The sequence below is a fragment of the Vidua macroura genome, chromosome 1 (assembly GCF_024509145.1).
Source record: "Vidua macroura isolate BioBank_ID:100142 chromosome 1, ASM2450914v1, whole genome shotgun sequence".
In the NCBI taxonomy this organism is placed as follows: domain Eukaryota; kingdom Metazoa; phylum Chordata; class Aves; order Passeriformes; family Viduidae; genus Vidua; species Vidua macroura.
The window spans coordinates 147,652,932-147,663,359 of NC_071571.1; the positions used below are offsets into that span (position 1 = coordinate 147,652,932).

Here is a 10,428-nt window from a genome sequence, read left to right on the forward strand (position 1 = left end):
CTGAAACTCATTTCCCCTACAGTATCTTGTTGTATTGTGTTTGGTTATGCCTGTGTTGTATGAATGGTTTATCCCTGTAACCCCTTTTTACCCCAATGGTCTCACCCACGTCAATCCTCCCTAAGTCTGCCCCCTGACTCAGCATAGATGCTTAGTCATTCCTGTGTCCCCTCCCTGGTGCCTTGTCTGTCACCTGACTGTTCAATCTTTATTTCGAACTGGAATTTTAGTTTTGTTTATTCTTTTAATCACTATTGTTGGGTTTATTGTATTGTTCTAAAAAGAATGATCGTTAATTTAGTTAACACCACTGTGGAAGTAAACCAAGTTTCCATCTCTACGCCACCAGAAGAAACACCATCAGAAGAGCTACCAGCAAGAAATGGCTCCAACTCAACAACCAAGGTTTGGAGATTTATATCCAGATTCTGAATACCTGCCCCATGTTGAGTTCACTTCTTTTTAGAATTAAGTGCTCCCTCCTTCCTTTTTAAAACAAAAAGGTGGAGTTGTTGTATTGTGTTTGGTTATGCCTATGTTATATGAATGGTTTATTCCTGTACACCATTTTTACCCCAATGGTCTCACCCATGTCCTAAGTCCTAAGTCACCTCATCCTCCCGAAGTCTGCCCCCTGACTCAGCACAGATGCTTAGTCATTCCTGCGTCCCCTCCCTGGTGCCTTGTCCGTCAGCTGACGTCCCATCCCAACCGTCTGGAAACTTCCATCAAGGGCCTCAAGTGACTGGACGAGAACCAGGGTTCCTCCCCTGATCTTCCCTGATATGTTGTTACCCTTGTCAATTATCCTGGGAACCACTCCCCAAGTTTACCCAATTGGCCGTTGAGACATCCCCTCCCCTTTCCACTCCCCCATTTATAAAATGTTGTCGAGGGTCTCTTGGGGCTCTTGCTGTTGGTTTTCCTGGAAGCAGTTTGGGCTTGGAAGAGTCCCTAATAAACTTCTGGACTGTTACCCCCAACAAGAGTCAGCCTCTTTACTTCAGTGGATTCGCTGTCTGTTGTTCCTCCAGAGGCACTACCTGGAGATCTGTGGAATCACACAGGGGTGACCCCCGCTGCCTGTCGCTCCCCTTTAGCCGGGCTGCTTGGACAGATTCCAAGTGGATGTGACAGCAGTATCCAAGACCCCTTTCTGTCAGTAAATCCTGGTGTAGCTCTGAGGAGGAAATATGTTCCCTGTCACACACATACATGCAAACATGCATTCTCTTTCTTAAATCAAAAAATACTTTTTTCTTTATAATCAGCTTAATATACAAGTTTGGTTTTTGTTTTTTTTTTTTTCCAAATGGAGTCACCAAACACATAATGTTGGAAATATTTTCAGTTATATATTTCTCTCTTTTTCAACAGCATCTCATTAAGAGGAAAGAACCTGTGGCTGTTTGATTTGTTTGTTTTTTTTTTTTTTTTTTTTTTTAATTAATAAATCTAGTAAGGCTGTCTCTCTGCTTTATGCGAGTTAAATATCTGATACCTGATATATCCTCTTCCTATTTGTGAGTCAAACTCCATGACAAATTCTTTTGTTCATGATATTCTAACACATTTTTTCATCCAGGCTGTCTAATCTATTAAACGATAATCTCTATATTCTGGTTATTTTAGTCAAACAGGAAATTCATTCCATGACATGAAGAGCTGAAGTCTAGTGGACTGACTGGCTCATAAGTTCACTTAAAGCATTTCTAAATAGAAATTTTCTGATCTTCTGGCAAAATATTTCTTTTTTTTCAATTTTCTGTTGCTCCTGTTTTTCAGGGAAAAAATAAAGAATGTTTCTCTCATAAAAATACTTTTTTTACAAATCCTAAAAACATTATCTACTTTTAAAAAAGGGAAAAATTTTAATTTTAATGTATTTTTGAAATCATGGCTTATTTAAGACAATGGGGAATTGACAATAAGAAACTGCTTCCTTAATTATATAGCTGATAGACTTTCTTATAAAGGAATAAAAGTGAATGTGAACTTCATCCAGCTGATTTATACTACAACCATCCTCAGAAATACTTACATTTAACTGTGTTCTGGATTTGCTTGGCTCTTGTCTTGCCTCTGCAAAGTAAGCAATGCTGCTCATAAGGAACTTATAAGAGATGTTGGAATTAAACCAGAAACACCCTGATTCCATCTAACCTTCAGAAAATGCAGGTGCCCTCAGTGTCTGATTTTATATCAACCTGTTAAAACAAGAAACGTGTCTCTTTTTAAAACTAAGAGATTGGAGAGAAAGCTTTTGCTATTACCCACTGTTGCTGAAACCAGAGCAAACTAGGGTTAATAAAATGAAGGCACCAAACACAAAAACAAATGCACTTGTCGTGGTTTGCTAGCAAGCTCTCTGCAGCACTGAAGCCGAGTTGGCCACATGGCCACATTAGCCATTCCATCAAGGTCAAGAATCCCAAATGAGTTGCTATGGGAAACAAATTACTGAGGTGTCAGCTGGAGCTGAAGGTTTAGATATGAGGCAACTTTACCCATTATATGCTTGAAAGATTTCCGGAACAACAGAAGCTGGGCAAGAGCATGCTGGTAATAACAAGACTGGGAGAGCAGATGCTTCACTGACCTTTGCTCCGAGCACTCGGACTCCCCATTTTCCAGCACACCTGAGTGGAACAGAAAGGAACTGCAAAAAAGGTGGGCTCTCCTGAGGCACAAGTAAATAATTTTTTAAAAAATCAGATATCAAGCGTTGTTTTTAGGGAGATACGTAAAAGAAACTCAAAAGCTCCTGAAACCACCTGGGACTCACGGTCTCCTCTTAAGGATGAGGAGAGACAGGTCACTTTTACTACAGGCTTAATTTCAGGGGAAGGAATTGAAAGCCAGAGAAGGGGCAACCTGCCATGGAGTTAAACCGCCCACCAGAACCCAGTTTTATTCATTCTGCTCACTTGATAAATGGTCACTGTGAACGTGACTTCAGCTGGAATTGTCTGTGGAAAGAGAACAGGGAGGAACTGGACCTCCTATCCAACACTGACATCTCTCTTTGTAAAGGCAATTTGATAATCTTGACCCCAGGAAGCTTACCTCCAGATCTGTAGGAATAGGAATATTTTAAGTTTCCACCAAGCATTAATTTTGATAAAATAAAAAAAATTTGCTCAGTTATATGCAGGTTTGTTCAGAAAAGTTCAGGTAAATCTCTCTCTCCTAGTTTGAGAATGCTGATCCAGCTGTTCACTCAGCAGCTATGAGATGGTTTGCAGACAGTGGTGCTATCACCAAAAATAAAATTAAGTACCTTGTCTTTATCACATATTTGTTTAAATGTTCTCATCCATTTAACTTTTTTCCATTGAAGATCTTTATATTATCTATCCAGGAATAGGAAAGGGACTTCTTTTTCTCTAGTGAGATAGAGGAAGCAACATCTGCTCCTGAGACTCACAATGGATGTGACTACTGGGTAAAAAATAGGCATAATTAATTTCCTTTAATGAAGACATTTTACTACACACACAACAGATAAAAATCTGGCCTACTATTTCCTTGACTTCAGGATATTTTTCCCAAGGACTGTCTTTTCTTCAGCCAGTTGTTCCTACTATGGTATTATATGTGAGGGTTTCTTTTTAAATGTGTTAGAGATGGGGCTGGGAGAAAGAGTTAGGCACAAACTTCTGTTTGTTAATGCCCTGCATCATTTCTACACCCTCTGCCCTACTAAAATATTGAAAAGAGACATGTTTGGGTAATTTTTCATAAAAATACTTTAAACAAAACAAAAACCTAAAGACCTGTGTAGGAGATCGTCACTTTCCCATAGTACTTGTATCTTTATTTATACATTATAGCCAGGACCTCAGTGTTCAGATGACTCTCAGTATAAATGTATAACATCAGCATCAGGAGATATATTTTTATAAAAGACAAAGGAACAGGCAGTGAAAATCTTTCCACTTCTGTAATAAGGCATTATTTCTCTCCAAGTATTTGTCTCTCTGGCTTTTTCCCTGTGTTATTTGTTGGATTGTAATGATCTAGAGTGAGTTAAAGCTGGATATTACATTTTCTCATGGCAGTGACAAAGCTTTGATGTCCTGGAAGACTTTTTTTTTTTTTTTTTTTTTTGCCTTTGGATTAGGTTTTATTGCACTTAAGTATTGTGCAGGAATAACTGAAGGTAATGCCACTGACAGAACTGTGCCAGCAAGATCTGTAAATCAAACCAGAATTTATACACTGTCTGATAGCTCTCTTGAAAACATCTGCTCTGACCTCTAATTTCAAAGAAGGGGTAGTAGGGATTTTTTTTTTGTGCAATTGCAGATGTGAGTGGCTTTCACATTCTCAGGCAGCCTGAAATTAAGCTACACTAGTGAGAACAAGGAGATTTCTAAATGGAGAGATGCAGCCTCTGCCTGCAGTAGAAGTTGTTGCCAGTGGGTTTTCTTTTAAGCTTTTTCTAGTTAGTCTGGTGGAGCAAACACAGGTATTTCTGGGAGTGCTCTGTAGAAGAACTTGAGAATAGTCTGCATCTATTTCAGCTGCTATCCTCAGAGCTAGTTGTGTTTCTGCATTAAGGAGCTCTATGCAACTGGAGATTGCTTTGCAAACGTCTGGGGGAAGTGGAACAGGTGTTCAACTCCACACTGCAGCCAGGGCAAAAGTACAAAAGTACCTTAATTGGTGGACCCAAAGAAATAACAGGAGACCAGGAAGCCTAAGCAGAGCAAAGCATTGTTTCTAAGGTGAAGGTGGGTTAGAAATGACTGGTCAATTAAGGTAAAAGAACAAAGGTAAGATGCTTTTGAGAGCTGGGATGCTAGGTGAAAGTAGAATGTAGGAGAACTAATCTTAACATGAAATTCTACACTGTGCCAGTGTCATTGCAAGAACTCTTGGAACTGTCATCAAAATTACTTTTTTTGAATGATTACATCTATTGTAAGAAAAGTGAATGCCTTTCTCCTGTAGAAGACAGGAAACTGCTTGATTTATTAAGTCATGTTCAATGCTAATTTAGCACTGAAATTATCAAAAAACATTTCCATCCTGTAAACTATGCCTGTGTTAGATGACCCAATGGCCCAAAGTAAGGCAATGTGGGCTTTATGGTCCTGACTTGGAGGTATGAATAGCTCAGAAAGGTCTGCTCTTGTTTGTGCTGCCTTGGGAAGGGAAAAAAGTGGTTTCTTGCAGTGCAGGAGAATAGGACGAAAATTAGACACCTTCTCTATTTTTTTTCTTACTTCTTTTTTTTTTTTTTTTTTTTTACAAAAAGCAAAAATAATTACTTAACATGCCTTGAGTGTGTTAGGCAGCAGATGAGAAATAAGAAGAAACTGATGGACAGAAAGAAAGAAGGATCAACACCAATGCAATGAACTGGTGTAGTAGAGATGTGAGCAAAAAGAAATAGAGGAAATGCAGGGAGCAAGAGGAGATCCAATCTCACCACATGGCTGAACTGGTGCTAGAAGAATATATGTGTTGGGGATGGGGTATTAGAGTGACTGAAGTATAAAGGCATTAAATCACTTGTGCAAAGCCAGATCAACATCAACACTCAGGAAGATTGTCTCAACCTCAGCAATTTGGGAATCATTAAAGTCAATGATTATAAATTTCAGCCACTCTAAAATGTTCCTGTTGTCTTTGCATCCATTCTCCTACAATAGGATGTCTGTTCCATTCTGCTTCCCCCCCTCACCTTCTATCCAATGGACACCCCTTAGCCAGGACTGTCACCACCCCTCCACTGCATCCTTCACCAGCCATGTTACTGAGCAGGGGAAGATCAAAAACCATCATGTAAACATGACATTTTCTGTGCTGGAGGAGCCTGGACAGGGTCCATTAAGATCATATCTAATCTCTGTCAGTGCTGAACACCAATATCAGTATTCACAAAGCACAAGAAATGTTGACAAAGATGAAGTAACTGAACCATAGAGGAACCTTTCCCTTAACTCCATTAGTTTGTGATTGCCTTTGCAGGCTGTAAGAGTAATGGGTATTATACACATCAAAAGGTGAGAGGTTTATTTAGTTGGTTTTGCAGGTCTGGTTTTTTGAACCCACGTAACTGTAATTTGTGATGATTATCATGTATATAAAAACTGTGAAGTTTGTTTTACTTTGAAAAGTACTATCTTACACATATTGTGGCAAACGCACTCCAAGAAAAGATGCAAATTTTTAATAGGGAGAGCTTCTGTGGATAGTAACCTCTATATATGCCAGGTTTTATGTTTTATTTATTTGGTTATTTATTCTGATAGATTAAATAAAACCTCCCTTTTTCTAACAGTCAGAACTTTGTTTTTGTCATCACATCTATCTCTTCTTCCTTAAAATCCATATCCTCTTCCATGTTATTAGTTGTTCTATTTGACCATTTCTGCCTGCTCTTGGTTCTCTCAAAATCTGTTTTAGAGGTTAAAGGCATATTTTCCAAAGCTGTTTAGACTCCTGATTATGCAAATAGGTACTTGCTAGGCTTTTCATAGACATCTTAAATGCTGAGAAGACTTGCAATTAATAATACTTCAGTACCCACCTAATTTGTAAATTTAATTGGGTGCCAAATATCTTTGACAGGCTGACCCAAAGTAATCAGAGCCATGCACAGAAGACCAGAAGTGACATACTTTTTGGACTAGAATATCATGGGATTCAAAATACTATTTTCTATGTTGCTATTTTCCCTTTCCTCTTCCTCATTCTCTTTGAATTCCATCATTTCTTTCAGCTTTCTGAGGGATTACCTACATCAGATAAAAATTAAGATAAAGACATACAGTTCAAACTGTCCATTCTGTTGTGCATACACTCCCCCATAGGCTGAAGCAACACTTCATAGAATTGTTTGGACAATAAAAGACCTTTAAATATCATCCATGCCAACCACCTTGACATGGGTAGGGACACTCTTCACTAGATCAGGTTGCTTAAAGCCCCATGACACCTGACCTTGAAGACTTCCAGCAATGGGATATTCACAGATTATCTGGGAAATCTCTTACAGTGTCTCACTACCCCTTTTTGTCCTTTCTTATGTCCAGTCTGGATCTACCCTCTTTCAGTTTAAAACCCCTGCACCTCCTCCTGTCACTACAGGACCTTGCAAAAAGCCTCTCTTGGTCTTTCTTACAGGCCCAGTTTAAGTCTTGAAAGGCTGCAATAAAGTCTCCCTGCAGCCTTCTTTTCTCCAAGCTGAATAACCCCAAATCTTTCAGCCTGTCTTCATAGGAGAAAAGCTTTAGGAGCTTTAGCCCTCTAACATTTTTTGTTGTGCTCTCTGCAGATGCTCCAATAGGTCCATGCTTTGCTTGAGCTGGATGCAGTGCTCCAGGTGGGATACCATGAGAGCAGAGGAGGATAATCACCTCCCTCAACCTGTTGTCACATTTGTTTTTATGCAACTCAAGGTATTATTGGTTTTCTGCCTACAAGTGCACATTGTCAGTTTATGTCCAAGCTTTTATCTACCAACATCCCATGTCCCTTTGCATCCTCTCTATCCATTCCTCACCCAGCCTGACCAGGTGCAAGACCTTGCCTTTGGGTTTTTTGAACTTCATGGGGGTCATATGAGCCCAGTCTTTTAAAGTACTTTTGGGTGCCATCCCCTCCCTCAAACCAATCAACTGCACCCCTCAGTGTGATGTTATCAGCAAAGTTTCTGAGGCCGTACTCAGTCCCATTGTCAGTGTTGTTTGATTTGAAATGTTATAATATTAGATTGTATTGGTCCCAATTCAGTCCCTTGAGTGGTAACATCACTTCTCACTGGTTTCCAGTTGGACACTGGGCTATTGACCACAACTCTTTGAATGCAGCCACTCTGGCAATTCCTTATTTACTGAACAGTCCAGTCCTGAAATCTGTATTTCTCCAATGTAGCAGAAAAAAATGATTTAGGGAACCGTATCAAAAGCCTTACAAAATTCCAGGCAGATGACATCCATCACTCTTCCATTGTCTACCAATGGAGCCACTCCATCATAGAAGGCCAGAAGATTAGTAAGGTACAATTTGCCCATGGTGAAGTCAGGCTTGCTGTCTCTAATCACCTCCCTGTCTTCCATATGTTTCAAAATTTCTTCCAGTGGGATCTGTTCCATGATCTTCTGCCTGCAGGGCTGACTTCCATACCTCCAGCTGAGCTTGTTTTCTCTGAATTTCTTCAGTAGACAAATGAGTAAGACAGTATAATTCAGACATAAAAAATACAGTGAAGCCCTTCAGAGTTCTCTTAGGTAGTGAAGTTACATCTGATCTGTTGCTTTCTATCTTTGCTGAGGAAACTGACAGTACTGAATTTAATTAGCTGGGGTACTTTATATTGCTTGCCAGAGGTATCTGCAGGAGTTACATCACACTTCAATGGAAAGCAGCCTAGTTTTCTTCCTCCAAACCCCTTAGGTACAGGGAATTTAGTGAAATTATATCTTTCAAGATAAAAGAAGGATTTTCACTGGGTCATTTTTGCTTTTTGAAAGTTTATTTGGAGATTGGAAGGCATCGGCAGGTTAACCTCATCCTCACCAGGACAAACTGAAAATGGTAGAAGTTTTGTTTGATTGTTTGGTTTGGTGTTCTTTTTTTTTCCTTATCCTATTATAGAGAAGATTATTTGATCATTGTGAATACTGTTTGGATATGTAAAATTATTGTGTTTGGGGTTTTTTTGCCAACTGTCACAGATGAATGAATTCATCATCAACTATTTGTTGGAAGATTAGCAGGGAACACTGTTCCCAGTACAGCAAAACAACCTGGAGGTGTGACCAACATGGACCTCTCTCATACTTGGTACAAAAATACCAGAATGACCATTCAGAAGATTGCTTCTACCAAGAAGTATCATGATCAGCCCCTATTCAGAGCTGTGGCTCACTGAGCTGTCGCCATTAGGATGACTCATGGCCAGCTGTACATTCTTCATTTGTGCTTTGATTGAATGCTGGGGTTGGGGGAAGGAGGGGAGGACTCAGAATAAACACAATCATGATGAGGTCAAACATCCACATTTGGGAATAATTATCTGATCACTTAGGATGTTACATAAATTATTCGTGGAACTGATACTTCATTGACCTCCTAGAAGATTCTTATAAAGTAGCTGATTCAGTTTAAAATTACATTTAAGGTACTTATAATGCATTGTTGACCAAGCATCTTCTTGTTTAGCCAGGTTGATGAAAGTTTTGTTATACATAATGTACAGAAACATGATATAAAGGCAAAGCCTACCATCAATCATCTCCAATCTCAATAAATTATAATGGCTAACAGCCATAAATACTTTAGGTGTATATACTATTGTATATATTTGTATATATTCATTCAGTAAACCATCCTAAACTATCTGCTACCCTCTTCCTTTTTACAAAAACCCAATGAATCCTTCTTAGGAGAGTTTGGCAAATAGAGAAACTGATAAATCACTGATAAATTTTCTAATTCATATTTCAAAGGCTGAAAGAAAGGTCTTATATCTCTTACCCTTCTGGCACTAACAGCCTTTTCAGTTATCTTGGCTCAGTTTCTATTCTAAGGTATTTGTTAATACAGGACTCTGCTTACTTAAAGCCTGTTTTAAGAAAGCTTGGAAAACGGCTCCCTGTTCCTTGGGCCCGGTGCTTTCGTTTTGTTTGTCTAACAGCGCAGACAAAGAGCGCTCGCTGCCCGCCGCAGGGCCCGGGGACGGACGCGCGATGCGGGCAGAGCCGCTCTCGGGCCGTGTCGCTGCTCTCAGCCGCTCTCGGGCCTCTCTAAAACAAAACTCGTTACTGTGGAAACTGCGGTAGAGTCGCCCCCGCCTACAAAGGTGACATCAGCTTCCTCGAGCGGCTCAACTCTGCCTGTTCTCCCGTGCCCCGCAGCAGCAAAATCGCTGCGGCCCAGGGTGTTGAGGCTCTGAGGCTCCCGCTCGCAGATTTCACACTCCCGGCTCGCTCCGGGCCGGCACGGGCGGGGCCCAGGGGCGGGGAGCGCGCCTGCCCACGTCGGAGCAAGGACCGCTCCCCGCCCCATGGCCATTACCAGGGCAATGGCTGGAGTCACCTCGGCTCCTTTCAGAGCGGCCAGTCCCTCTCTTCTGTCACGGGTGCCGTGACCTCCTCGTTTGCGGAGCGGCCCCGGGAGTCCGGGAGCCGTTCCTCACTTAAAATCTTGAAAAAACCTGCCACAGATGGAACATAGGAGATGGAGGCGCTTACCCCCTCCTCTGCGAGTCCAACTTTTCTCGGCTGCTCCGTGAAACCTCTGGGAAGTGGGGGCTCCTTCCCTGCCTCCCGCCAACCTGTGGGAAGTGGGAATCTCTCCCCTCCTCCTGCCAACCTGTGGGAAATGGGGATCTCTTCCCCTTCTCCCGCCAACTTGTGGGAAGTGGGGATATCTCCACCTGCCAACCTGCGGGAAGTGGGGACCTCTCCCCTC

At 41.0% G+C, this 10,428-nt stretch overlaps 1 long non-coding RNA gene across 1 annotated transcript; it reads right to left on the reverse strand.

Moving 5' to 3' along the window:
• Positions 1-1,064: 1,064 nt before the first annotated feature.
• On the reverse strand, positions 1,065-9,720 carry LOC128811647 (uncharacterized). The gene is made up of 3 exons (XR_008438415.1): positions 9,493-9,720; positions 2,042-2,207; positions 1,065-1,180 (listed from the first exon to the last, which is right to left on the reverse strand). It is a non-coding gene; the product is annotated as an uncharacterized LOC128811647 (long non-coding RNA).
• Positions 9,721-10,428: the final 708 nt, after the last annotated feature.